Genomic DNA, 14,847 nt, shown 5'->3' with positions numbered 1-14,847 from the left:
AGAGGCTGGGGTGCTTTGTGGTGGCAGCAAAATGCTGGCAGTGAAAAATATATAACAATGCCTCTGTTTCCTGTTTCCAATTCTTGCAGCATAGAGCTGGAAAACAGAAAACGTGCTGCCCTGAATAATTCAACTTTTAAATCTATTGGTGGTTCAAGACAATTTTGATTTACTTTTCTTCAACATTATATTCCTTGCCTAGTTTTCATCCCAAGGTTTTTGGCTTTTCTTCCTCCTCTGCTTTAAGTTTTATTGATTTTTAAGAATCAGTATGATGATCTGCTTTAGAAATATTAAGCAGGACTATCTAGTCAGAAATAAGAAACAGAAAGATATTAAAAAATGCCAAATCTAAAATAAGAAAAAGTCAGCATGAATTTTACAAGGCTTTATGGTTTTATGATGACTCTGTTATCCCACTCTAATGTTTTAAGAGAGTTTTAAAGCTGTATTCTTGTCCACAATCTCTTTTGTAGATAATGAGCTTGACATGCTTTAAATATTTACAGTGGGACTCCAGCATGTTACAGAAAACAAGTCAGCTAGCATATGGGCTATGAAGCTAGAATCTTCATTAGTGTCACACATGGTTATAGAGTGGAAATAAACAGTCTAAAATAGGCAAACCTGGATCAGCTAACTGATGATAAACTTTCACATGTGTCTTACCAATATGTGCTTTAATATGTATCTTTGTGTTTTCTTTTTCTTTCTTTTTTTTTTTTTTTTGAGACGGAGTCTTGCTCTGTAGCCCAGGCTGGAGTGCAGTGGCCGGATCTCAGCTCACTGCAAGCTCCGCCTCCCGGGTTGACGCCATTCTCCTGCCTCAGCCTCCTGAGTAGCTGGGACTACAGGCGCCCGCCACCGCGCCCGGCTAATTTTTTCTATTTTTTTTTAGTAGAGACGGGGTTTCACCGTGTTAGCCAGGATGGTCTCGATCTCCTGACCTCGTGATCCGCCCACCTCGGCCTCCTAAAGTGCTGGGATTACAGGCTTGAGCCACCGCGCCTGGCCTGTGTTTTCTTTTTATTTAAAAAATTTTTTTTGTTTAAACAGCATGAAAATGTTAATAAAAAGAATATAAACAGAAAAATAATATTCAAGTTACTACTTTCCTAATAAAACTTTTATTTCCTTTCTCTCTTTCTCTCTTTCTCCCTCCCTTTTCCCTCTCTTGCGCTCTCTCTCTCTCTCTCTCTCACACACACACACACACACACACACACACACACACCCCTAATATTGTCCTTGCTGGCCTTCATTCTCCCCTCCTTTAAACAGGTTTTCCCCCACATGATAGAGAACATGACGGGTAGCAGCAGCTCCGAGGTTGTAAACATGACAACTTCATGACTGAGCAAAGACAGGGCTTCTCTCTGCCTTATTCCATATATAATATTCCTATGGAATAGTTCTGATTAACCACATCTGAGTCTTATTCCTATCCTTGACACCAATCCCTGATGCTAACACAACAGGCTACTGTTGAGGTTGCGAGGCTTGTTCATGTGTCTACAACTGGCAGCCTCACTGGCTTCAAATAGTTGGAGCAGGGAAGAACCAGTTCCCCAAAAGAAGGGAGTCGCATTTACTAGAGGAAGGAGAAAGAGACATGTTCAGCGGACAAAAATGTAGATGGCCACTATACGGAAAATTAAGGATATAGTGAGAAAATGAGAATTGCTGGATATGCCGTTTTCCAAGAACTGGTCATAGAATTTCCAGCAGAAAATGACAATATGTTTATTATTTATTCAATTGATATTTATTAAGTGTCTACAACTGTAACCTTTTATGTACAGTTTCTTCTTTGCTGTGATATAGGAGTGAGCAGTAGCTAAAACTCAAATTCAAACCCCTTGCCCGGGTGGAGTGGTTTATGAATGCTTCTTGTGACTTTTAGAATGTCCTCACTGAAGCCACACGTGGTTGTTTCTGTAATTCTGAATTCTCTAATTCATCTGAGGGCCCTGCTGCTGACACCACAACATCACGGTCACAGCTGCCCTGTTGGTCCCACTTCCTCTGCCTGTACACACACTGACTCCACACACTTTATCGCTCGGTCCCTCATGACACTCATACAGGCTGACTGCTATGACTTGGATTTGTCATCTTCTCTTTGGTATCATGCCCATATTCTCATGCTTGTCAATACTTTCTCTTTTCCATCACTTTCATCTTCAACTTAGGTAAGAAATAGCCTTCTTGTCTCCAATGAAGTAACTCCTAACCAGCTCCCAAATAGTATCCCTTGCAATTTTCCAGAGATAAAAACACTTTATTAGGCTCAGTTTTTAAAAATTCTTCACCCGAGGCTTCTAAAGCCATTGTTGGGTGCTGGTATTTTCACTATTGTTTGATTCCTTGAGTTCATCCCTGACATACTTCTGCTAGTGCCCCAGTACAGTCCTAGTTCTTCCACACTGCTCACTCAGGTCCATCTCAAGACCTCACTCCCTACAGAGTGGGAGGTTTGTTTGACCCTGTATTTGTTCAAGGGTCTCAGAAACGTCTCTCAAGTGGGCTTTTTGAGTTTGCATGCAACTAGAATCTTCCAAGTTCTTGTTTTTATTCCTTGATATGTTGGAAATTTACAGTGAATGTACATTTTGGGCTTTGTCTGATGCCCATGCTGCACAGCTATAACATAAAACAGAATGAAATAAGATCAAAACCAAAAGAATACAGAAAAGGTCAAGGGAATGCAGGGTAAGGACTAACTGATTCCAACTGTGGAAATCAGGTAACAATTTTAAGAAGAGGTGATATTTGAGCTGAGCTTTGAAGGTTGGGTTGGATTTTGATTAGGGGTATGGAAACACTTCAGACTGAGAGACTGACATAGATAGATAGTTGTGACATCCATGGCCAGTTTGGGGAATAAAATTGCATGGTCACAGAACTTTGGGGGAACGAAGTGTATTCCTAAAGATCCTTTAAAATGTTCCCTTTCAAAGTGGCTCCTAATACTATTCAAAATGCTTTTTGGTTGTAAAATGAATGAAAGGAAAAGATTATTGAAAACCATATATGAATACTGAAGAGTTCAGCCTTAAATGGGAGAGGCCAGGTATCTGAGCAAGTAAGCAATATTTTCTTCTCTGGGTTTTTTTGTTTGTTTGTTTTTGTTTTTGTTTTTGAGATGGAGTCTCACTTTTGTCACCCAGGCTGAAGCGCAGTGGTGTGATCATGGCTTACTGCAGCCTCGACATTCTGACCTCAGGGATTCTCCCACCTCAGCATCCCGAGTAGCTGAGACTACAGGCCTGGCTAATTTTCTTTGAATTTTTGTACAGATGCATTGTTACCATGTTTCCCAGGCTGGTCTCGAACTCCTGGGTTCAACTCCTGCCCCCCTTGGCCTCTCAACATGCTGGGATTACAGACGTGAGTCACCGTGCCTCACCTGGAGGCAATATTTTCTAAAAAAATATTGACAGCAATGAAAATGTTGCATAAAGAGCTGCTAGACTGGGGATGAGGAGACCATCCAAGAAACTACTGCAAATTAAGAAGAAAGCAGTTGGTTAAACAGGCTGAATTCAAAGAGAACTGATCAGAAAATAATTTTGGAGGTCAGTGGGAGGAAAATGACTGCTGTTTGACGGAAGCTGCTGTTGTTATCTGGCTGCTGGGGCCTTCTGTAGGGCAGATGCCCAAATGCTGCTCTTTCTTTGATGCAGGCTCTTTTTGGATTATCTCTGAGATACACATCCAAAGGCTGTGGGGACTTCTACATTACCATTCTCTGTCATAGGTGATATTCTCTCTACCTTACTTTGCAGGGCAACCTTCAATTTTTCAGGCCTCTGTCTTGGAGGTAGACCCTACAAAACCTTTCTCTCTTGCCCCCCCCGCCCCCAATTCAGACTGTTCCACGTGAGAGCCACATACCTAGACCGTCTGCTCTCCAAACTCCATGGATTTATTAGGTTCTCTCAAAGATCATCACGCTTCATTCTTGAAATAGCCTTGGATGATCCAAATAGTTTATGAAGCTTAGAAAGAATCCAGCTAGAGAATGAGATGCCATCTGAATTTTCCAACCAATCTATCCAAAGATTCCCCTTTGCTCTCTATCACTGGAGATGCATCCTGCAAATTCCCTTAGAAGGAACTTCTCTCCAAAGAATCTTAGGTGATTGCTTGTCACGTAGTAATATTTAGCAACCATTACTTTTTCTGTGTTTAGTATTCTTTGAAGTTCTTCGTGTGTGGTGGTGTTTGCTCCTTATTCCTTTCATATTATAACATTGGGGAATAATGAAGAGTATTAAGAATTAATAATTTCTCCCAAATATCTGAGTTAAAAATATATCCTCTACCTAAGTGATATCTGCACTCTCATGTATATTGCATTGCTATTCACAATGGCCAAGATTTGGAAGCAACCTGTGTCCATCAATAGATGAATGGTTAAATAAAATGTTGCACTTATACACAATGGAGTACTATTCATCCATAAAAAGGAATGAGATTCAGTCATTTGCAACGACATGGACAGAACTGAAGGTCATTATGTTACATGAAATAAACCATCCTTTTACTGACTGGATGTCTCTCTTTTTGCCCAAGACCAGTCCATCTACCACTTCACAGGTTACCATCCTTACTCCTGTTTTGTTCCTGAAACTTCAACTGCTCCCTCTCTACTGGTTCTATTCCATTGGCTTTTAAATATCCTCAAGACACTTTTATCTTTAAAAAGTTCTTCAACCATATGTCTCCCAGAGCTCATGCTCTCACCATAACTCAGTTACTGAAATACGTGTCTGTGCTCATTGTATCAACCTGCGTCGCTTCCCGGTGCATAATCTACTCATTTCGCACTAAAGGGTCCACTAACGTCATGGATGACTCTCTTTTTGTGAAATCCAGTAGATATTATCACTCTTCCCCTCTTTATTTTACCTCTTCCCCATTGTTAGTTGACTAATGTCCTTTCAGAAATACTCTGGCTCTTAAGTAATCCAATTTTAACTCCTATTTTAACCTTTTCCCCAAGTTTTTAAAGATAGCATCTTAAAATGAACCATCCTAGCAGCTTTAATGAAACAACAAGCTGGAAGAATTTTTTTTCCATATTCCAGTGTGATAAACCAATCCCACAGAGGTAGGTATATCCTCATATGTGTTCCCATATTTAAAACAAAGAGAGAGAGAGAAACAGGGAGAAAGAGCGGAAGGGGGGATCACAAATAGATATCCTCAATATGCTTCATTTAGGAGGTGCTCTGGAAAAAACAAAACCCTGACTACCGTACGAAATCAAAACAGAGACACAGTAAGAGAGAGAGAGGATTTAAGTAAATTCACATGTGGGATTTTGTAACAAAAGTTGCAGAATCATGGCTGCTAGTTCTTACTGACAGATGTGGTTTGGGCTCTCTACTCCTCCTACCTTCACTATAGCTTACATTAGATGAGAAAAAGCACAAATAAGAATAATCAATAAATATTTTGATGCAGTGAGGTCTGATCCAGAATCATGGTGAGCCACTCTAAAATAGATGACTGAGCCTGCCGCTCCTTATCTTGTATTTATTCAAGGAAATGGGAATCTAGGTATTTTCAATGTTTACAGGTTTATATGGCCCAAGCTCAGTGTGTCTGTGAAAACTTCTGTTTTCTTCTGGAAGAATCAAGAAAAGATGATTTGAGAGATGATAATATCTGGTCTGCGCTGAAGCAACATTTCTATTTTGTATACCAACAATCTTTGTGTATTATTCGTAGTATCATCTCAAAGGACAGGGAAAGTTACAATAGCACTTTTTCGTAAAAAACCATGAAAGTAGGCTTCTCTCCTGCCGCCCCTCCCCCGCGCGTGGGCCCAGAGGAGCCGACCCGCCTGGCTCCCCTCCCCGGCACCGAAGGGCGGGCGGAGTGCCCTGAGGAGGCAGGGATGGGAGGGCTGGGCCCACCCTGGGCCGACCCACCGGCAGGCTAAGATGCCGAACTTGGGCGCTGCCCTCAACTGCGCGCGGAGGAGCACACAGTCCGACCGGGTCTTCTTCAGGTTCCCGCGGGACCCGGCCAGATGCCAGAAGTGGGTGGAGAATTGTAGGACTGCAGACTTAGAAGATAAAACACCTGATCAGCTAAATAAACATTATCGATGGTGTGCCAAACATTTTGCGACCTCTATGATCTGTAGAACGAGTCCTTATAGGACAGTTCTTTGAGATAATGCAATACCAACAATATTCGATCTTACCAGTCATTTGAACAACCCACATAGTAGACACAGAAAACAAATAAAAGAACTGAGTGAAGACGAAATCAGGACACTGAAACAGTCTGAGCAGGAACAAAAACATAAAGAAACCAATAATAGCAATGCTCAGAACCCCAGTGAAGAAGGGGGTGAAGGGCAAGATGAGGACATTTTACCTCTAACCCTTGAAGAGAAGGAAAACAAAGAATACCTAAAATCTCTATTTGAAATGTTGATTCTGATGGGAAAACAAAACATACTTCTGAATGGACATGAGGTTGATGAAATCCCAGAAGGTCTCTTTACTCCAGATAACTTTCAAGCGCTGCTGGAGTGCCGGATAAATTCTGGTGAAGAGGTTCTGAGAAAGCAGTTTGAGACAACAGCAGTTAAAACGTTGTTTTGTTCCAAAACACAGCAGAGGCAGTTCCAGAGATCTGTGAGAGCTGTATTCGAGAAGAAACTCTCAGAGAAGTGAGAGATTCACACTTCTTTTCCATGATCGTTGACGACGTAGTGGACATAGCAGGGTAAGAGCACCTACCTGTGTTGGTGAGGTTTGTTGATGAATCTCATAACCTAAGAGAGGAATTTGTAGGCTTCCTGCCTTATGAAGCTGAAGCAGAAATTTTGTCTGTGAAATTTCACACTATGATAACTGAGAAGTGGGGATTAAATATGAAGTATTGTCGTAACCAGGCTTACATTGTGTCTAGTGGATTTTCTTCCAAAATGAAAATTGTTGCTTCCAGACTATTAGAGAAATATCCCCAAGCTATCTACACAATCTGCGCTTCCTGTGCCAAATATGTGGTTGGCAAAATCAGTACCTGTTATGGGAGTATCCGTTGCATTAGGAACAATTGAGGAAGTGTGTTTTTTTCATCGATCACCACAATTACTTTTAGAACTTGACAGTGTAATTTCTGTTTTGTTTTTTTTTTTCTTTTTTTCCAGAACAGTAAAGAAAGGGGTAAAGAACTGAAGGAAATCTGCCATTATCAGTGGACAGGCAGGCATGATGCTTTTGAAATTTTAGTGGAACTCCTGCAAGCACTTGTTTTAGGTTTAGATGGTATAAATAGTGACACAAATATTAGATGGAATAACTGTATAGCTGGCCGATCATTTGTACTCTGTAGTGCAGTAACAGATTTTGATTTCATTGTTACTATTGTTGTTCCTAAAAATGTCCTATTTTTTACAAGAGCCTTTGGGAAAAACCTCCAGGGGCAAACTTCTGATGTCTTCTTTGCAGCCGGTGGCTTGACTGCAGTATTGCATTCACTCAACAAGTGATGGAAAATATTGAAGTTTATCATGAATTTTGGTTTGAGGAAGCCACAAATTTGGCAACCAAACTTGATATTCAAATGAAACTCCCTGGGAAATTCCGCAGAGCTCACCAGGGTACTTGGAATCTCAGCTAACCTCTGAGAGTTACTATAAAGAAACCCTAAGTGTCCCAACAGTGGAGCACATTATTCAGGAACTTAAAGATATATTCTCAGAACAGCACCTTAAAGCTCTTAAATGCTTATTTCTGGTACCCTCAGTCATGTGACAACTCAAATTCAATACGTTGGAGGAACACCATGCTGACCTGTATGGTAGTGACTTACCCAATCCTGACACGTTCTCAGCGGAGCTTCGTTTTTGGAGAATCAAATGGAAACACAGGAGGAAAAATAGGTATGAAAATGAATGAAAGCGTCTTAAAGCCTATTTGGGGAACACTTTGACAGGCTAAAGATCAAGTAACTTGGCTTTGCTTAACATAAATTTTGATATAAAACACGACCTGGATTTAAGGGTGGACACATATGTTAAACTCTATACAAGTAAGTCAGAGCTTCCCACAGATAATTCAGAAACCTTGGAAAATACCTGAGAGACTTTTAAAAATAGGTTTTCTTGGCCGGACGCGGTGGCCTCTGGATAATCTTCCTGTTAAATGGTCCCTGTTTGAACTCTCATGCTTTGAGGACCTATCTGTTCCTCCAGAAGAGAACATTGAAAGTCCCATGTTTCCTTCTGCGTGATCTTTGCTGGTGGCACTCTGGAATTGGTTTGGTTAAGTCATTTTAGACATAGCATTTATTATCACTGTGAATCTCTACTTGTTGGGTCTTATGAATTCTTTGAAGAAATATATTTTGAAGAGGTATGGGAGGAAGGAATACATTTTATAAAATGTTATAGTGAAGCCCACAATTGACCTTTGACTAATAGGAGTTTTAAGTATGTTAAAAATCTATACTGGACAGTTACAAGAAATTACCAGAGAAAAGCTTGTGAGCTCATCAAACAAGGACTTCAGTATAGATTTTGTCTTTCTCAAATGAGCTTAAAGGAACAAACAAAAGTTGAAGTTTGAATGGAAGAGCCTGTTGTTTTTCCACATCTCATTGTTGCTGTTTACATTCCTTTGTGGAGCCTACATATTCCTAAGCTTTTTAGCAGGTATATGTTGAACACTTGTGTTTCAAGCTGAAGACAGAATCGGAGGCCATGGATACTGACAACTGATTTGTCTGTTTTTTTTTTTTTCTGTCTTTTTCCATGACTCTTATCTACTGCCTCATCTTGATTTATAATCAAAACCTGGAAAACCTACAAAAATAAGTGTTGAGGTTTATCTAGAAAAATATGGAAAATATTGCTGTTATTTTTGGTGAAGAAAATCTATTTTGTATAGTTTCTTTCAATCTAAATAAAATGTGATGTTTGTTTAAAAACAAACAAAAACCATGAAAGTAAAGAAATACTATGTAAGGCATCCCTTTGGCTGATGTATTTTCAAAGTAATTCCTGTGAATTTGAATTTATTTATCTCAATTTATTTATTGAAATTTATCTTATTTTAATTTTCTGTAAAAAGTACATTCCTTGACATAAAATACAATTTTGGTCTCAATTTGTGTGGGTGAGAATATTCAGTAATAGAAACCCTGCACTTTGATAAGTTCATTTCAGTTTTTTAAATGACCTTAATACTTAAGTCTCTATATATGTGTGCAGTGTAAAATGTTGGAACAAAAGAAGTCAGTGTGCATAATCTACAAAATTTCTCAAAAGAAACCATGTAATGCACCCTTTTCTCTCTAAGCTGTTTGTAAAGCTTTATTGAGTACATGTAATTCATTTGAGCTTAGTAGGCCTCTTTTGGATACCAAAATATTGATTTCAACTTTTTATTTCCACCTTACTTTGTCTCATCAAGGAACAAGGTATTTCTTGAAGCTGCTATATCCCAAAGGGCAACATCTATTTTTTGCTACCCTCCCTTCATAATGAAGATTCAATATTCATATTGTCCTTCTTTAGCCTGCAACCTCTTCCCTTCCCAGGTGGTCTTGTATATTTTATACTTTATTCTAAATCATAAAATTATAGAAAAATAAAATGTTGGGTGTGTAAATGGTCACAGAAATTACCCAGTTCAATCTTCTCATTTTACAGGTAAGAGAACAGAGACCTTAAAAGGAGAAGAGGTTTGACATACATGTTCTTTGGTGTGACAATGTCTTGAGCATCACTCTTACTAGGCCATATTGGTTATAAATAGTTATTATTTTGGAAAAAATATGGTGAAGTATACTGGAATGAAAAAGCCTGTATGAATTTTTGCTCAGAGTCAGCAAATCCCTGCTCCTTAGTGCAGGCATTTACTTTGCTCTTTGCAAACATATTAGAGAGTCTTATATTGAAACCATTCAATCATTATCATGTTAGCCTGATGGATTTCCAGGCACCTCCCCAACTAGAACAGAGTTGTAGTTTTAGCTCCTCCCATTGCTTCCAGAATTTTGTAAGTTAAACTGGATAGGGAGAGAGCAGCTCCTTTCTTCTTCTATCCTTGGAACAATACCTTGCCTTCCTTCATCGGCTTGCTAAAGTCTCCTTGCCTATTTTTCTCCCTGTGCTGGTGGTGGTCCACCTTATTTGTCATTCAGTCAGGTCAGTGGGGCAAACTCCAAGACTGGCTCCTGTGTTCTCTCTAATCTTCTGCCATTTTTTTTCTTTCCTGGCAAAAACCTCTACTGGTTAAGTGCCACATAATGTCGATTTTTTGTTTAACACTTCCTTAAAATACAATTATTTTTGCTTTTCCTCAATACAATATATCTTTGCCTTAGTGTAGAATTAAAAAAAAATCTTAGTGGTAATAATTCTTTTAACCTTTTCTACCGCTAACAGACTGCTAAAATTTTGTCTCATTAGCAAATTGAAATGCAGAATATACTACTTGAATACTATGTATAGAAGGAAGCACTTTACTTATATGACCCTTAAACCATAGATATCAAGAACTTATTTTCCGGAACATTTTGCCAAAAGACCAATTTTCAGGAGCAAGACACATTAGTTCATTATGCTTTGTACAATTCCAATATAATGACCATTTAAGCAGAAGCAATGGTATAATTGTTTAGAAAAACATATTTCCTTTAAAGCAGTTGACTGTTCCACTTATATTTCATTTTTCCTGGACTAGAAACATTACTCTATAAAGAAGTCAATTGATGTATTTTGTGTGAATCCATTGTGTCAGAAAAAATACTTCTACGAAATAATCCTATAATACTGTACAACAGGATATAGACCTTAATATGCAAAATGGTATAAAAGGTCAAGAAGTTTCAAATAAAATAGAAAATGATGATTAGACTCATCAGGAGTCTACATTCTCTTGAGTAAACTTAGCAGCACTGCGTATTTCAAAAGAAAACTAATGAATCATTCATGAATCCCTCAAAATCAAGGGAAAGTTATTAATTTCCATTTTTCTTTATTTTTCTTTCTTTATTTTTTAACTCATGAGTTAAGTGCCATGTAGTTGACAATGTATTTTAATTAAATACAAATATGTTCTTTGGAGGAAATATAAAGAAAAATTGAATACATTATTAAGTGACTCATAAATAGCAACAGATAATATTTTTGTCAGAATTTTCCTGATATTCTTGGCTTGTGAGAGTCTAGTTATAGGCTCCAAATTTGTTTTAAATTGTGTCTGGAAATAAATATTTACCCTCAAAGATTATTTTAATGTTCAATTACCTGAGGTTCTTTTAAGCTTTTCCCATATAGTAAAAAAAGTGTTTTCAATATTAACATATTAAATAAAAATACAGTATTACATACCCACACAAAGAAAAATGAACGTAGGAGTGTAGATGTATAAACTTTCACAAAACAACCCATCTGTACAACTAAAATCCAGATCAAGAAACAATGCTTCTACCACCTTAGAAAATCTCTCAACTTCACTCTAATCTCTATTCTTTGCATCCCAAGGGTTAGCCAGTACCTGGACTTCTAATGACATAGAGTATTTTTTTCTGTTCTTGCATATTGTACAGATATGGAATCATGTAATATATATCCTTTTTTGGGAGTCTGGGTCTCTCTCTAAACAGTTTCTTTGTGAATTCATTTATATTGTTGCATGTAACTGCAGATTTTACATTTTCCTTCTGTCTAGTATTCCATTGTGCACATATACCATAATTTGTTGATCTTTTTGACTGATGATTGGCTTTTGGGTAGTTTTTAGGTTTGAGCTAAACCTAAAAACTGTGGTTGTAGCAATTTGCATCCCCACTCAGCCGTGTCTGAGAGCTCCAGTTGCACCATGTCGTTGCCACCATTTGATATTATCCATGTTTTAAACTTATTCAGCCTGTGAGTATGTGCTTTTTTATTTGCATTATCTTGATTAATGATTTTGAGTAAAATTTCCAGTGTTTATTTGCATTTTTATATCCTGTTTGTGAAATGTCTTTTAGTCTTTTGACTATATTTATTGTTTGGTTGTCTTTTATTTAATGTAGAGTAGCCTTTACTAATATGTTCTGGTTACAAATCTTTGTTAGATAAATGTGTCTCCCACACTTTTCACTCTCCTGATAGTGACTTAAATAGTTCTTAATTTTCTTATAATCCCATGTATTATTTTTGCTTTAGAAATCCCATGTCTTATTTTTTCCTTTGTTTCTCTATTTAGAAACAAGTTCTTGGTCATTTTATATAATTACAAATAATTTCTCCAGCATACTTCTGTCTCTCCAAATGATATCTTTTGGATGCACAGAGGTTCTTAATTTTGCTGTAATCCAGTTTATCATTTTTGGTTGACAGTTTTGAATCTTTCTAAATAAATTTTTACCTATTCCCAAGGCCCATATGTTATCTTACATTTCCTTAAAAGCTCTATTGCTTTTTCTTTCACATATAAATCTGCAATCCATCTGGAATCGATTTCTGGGTATGCTGTGAAGTAGGGAATCATTATCTTAATTTTTATTACATAAAGAATACATATTTATTGTAGAGAAAGCAGGAAATAGAGATTACTTATGTTCTACCACCCAAGACTATCACTCTGACACTGTGATTTGTATATTTCTACACACTGCTATTGTTATTACTTTTTAGTTTCGTTACATAATGATATTGATGTAAAAGATATTCTTTTTTTCTCTCTCAGATATATAAACTAAGACTGAGAAGCCTAGTTCTTCTTCTTAAAAAGCTACCCTCATGGTCCATGATAAAAAACAAAATGAAAAGAAACAAAATGTCTCTAAGTTAATGTGAATGCCTTCTTATTTATATTTCACATTTTTTGTTTGTTTGTTTGTTTAAGACAGAGTGTCACTCTGTTGCCCAGGCTGGAGTACATTGGTGCAATCTTGGCTCACTGCAATCTCCACCTCCCGGGTTCAAACGATTCTCCTGCCTTAGCCTCCCCGAGTAGCTGGGATTACAGGCACCCGCCACCATGCTCAGCTAATTTTTGTATTTTTACTAGAGACGGGGTTTTGCCATGTTGGCTAGGCTGGTCTCGAACTCCTGAACTCAGGTAATCCACCTGCCTTGGCCTCCCAAAGTGCTGGGATTACAGGTATGAGCCACTGCACCTGGCCTGTTTCACATATTACAGGCTAACTTCTCAAGCAGACTTTTGAGTTTTCCTTCTCCTATGGCAAACTTTCCCATCAAAATCAGTTAGACACATTATCTTTAGAATCATGAGGGCCTGTAGTTTATTTTCTAACTCTTTCATTTTTTGCTTGTATCTTTATTAATTCCTGCATTCTGTTTTACATGATTTTTTAACCAACATTTTGGTTACTGGCTGAATTAATTTTTCATTCCTTTTAAAAATTGATCTAAAAATTTAAGGTGATAAATTTTCTTTTGAGTCCGGTTGTATCTCTATCCCATTTGTTCTGATGTGTAGCTTTTCATTATTGCTGATTTTTTTTTCTTTTCTTATTTTATTTTATTTTTTTGTGATGGAGTTTCTCTCTTGTCACCCAGGCTAGAGTGCAGTAGCCTGATCTCGGCTCACTGCAACCTCCGCTTCCCAGGTTCAAGTGATTCTCCTGCCTCAGCCTCCTGAGTAGCTGAGATTACAGGTGCGTACCACCACGCCCAGCTAATTTTTGTATTTTTAGTGGAAACGGGGTTTCACCATGTTGGCCAGGGTGGTCTCGAACTCCTGACCTCAAGCAATCCATGTGCCTTGGCCTCCTAAAGTGCTGGAATTACAGGCATGAGCCACCGTGGCTGGCCTATTGATGATTTTTTAAAACAGTGTTCAAAAGATGCATCTAAACATGCACATAGATACCATGCAAATACAAATGCTTGCATTTTCTACTTGACTCAATTTGTTTTAAAACTCCCTCTGAGGCCGGGCGTCGTGGCTTATGCCTGTAATCCCAGAACTTTGGGAGGCCGAGGTGGGCGGATCATGAGGTCAGGAGTTTGAGACCAGCCTGACCAACACGGTGAAACCCTGTCTCTACTAAAAACACAAAAATTAGTTGGGGGCGGTGGTAGGCACCTGTAATCCCAGCTACTCAGGAGGCTGAGGCAGGAGAATCACTTGGACCCGGGAAGCAGAGGTTGCAGTGAGTCGAGATCGGGCCACTGCACTCTAGCCTGGGCGACAGAGTGAGACTCTGTCTCAAAAAACAAACAAACAAACAACAAAAAAAAACTCCCTCTGAAGAAAACCTTTAGTTTTCCTGCTTTGTTTTTTTAGTTTATTACACTGTAATCAGAGAATGTTAGCTAAACTAGTTCTACTTTTTGGAGTTTATGAATGTTAAACAAAAAGTCTAGACACAACTATTTTATTAGTTATACCATAAAGGTTATTTACATTCTCATTCATATTCTGCCCTTTTACCCTGTCATGAAATGGTAGGTATGAATTAAAAACTCCTACTACTAGTCTATTCTTTCCTATATTTCCTTAGAATGCTTGCAATTTTTGCTACATGGAGGTGGTTACTATGCTATGCACTTATATACTTACTCGTAACTGCCATATAGTTATGAATTTTTCATTTTGCTCTGTAACATTTGGATTGGTTCAGTACCCAACATTGATTTCAGTCTTAGCTCTAAGTTAAAATGTTTCAAAACTGTTTATCATTCCTTTTGCCCTCATTTACCCATTCTTTGGTTGGTTGCCTTTTGGCCTTCAGGAAAATATTCTCTGAGGTCTTGCAGATTCAAAACTATTTGTCTATAGTCTGTATTTGAAAGACAGTTTTGCTGGATAGAATCCTCAACTCATATTTCTTTCCTTGATATACATTAAAGGT

The 14,847-nt window shown here is 38.0% G+C and overlaps 1 pseudogene across 1 annotated transcript; it reads left to right on the top strand.

Annotated features, from left to right (window-relative positions):
- The first annotated feature begins 5,926 nt into the window (after window positions 1-5,926).
- Window positions 5,927-12,903, top strand: LOC101007007 (annotated as a pseudogene). Its single transcript, XR_004176048.1, has one exon. The product of XR_004176048.1 is annotated as a 52 kDa repressor of the inhibitor of the protein kinase pseudogene (transcript).
- Window positions 12,904-14,847: the final 1,944 nt, after the last annotated feature.

Source organism: Papio anubis, chromosome 9, assembly GCF_008728515.1.
Source record: "Papio anubis isolate 15944 chromosome 9, Panubis1.0, whole genome shotgun sequence".
Taxonomy (NCBI): domain Eukaryota; kingdom Metazoa; phylum Chordata; class Mammalia; order Primates; family Cercopithecidae; genus Papio; species Papio anubis.
This window is presented reverse-complemented; position numbering and strand designations above follow the sequence as displayed.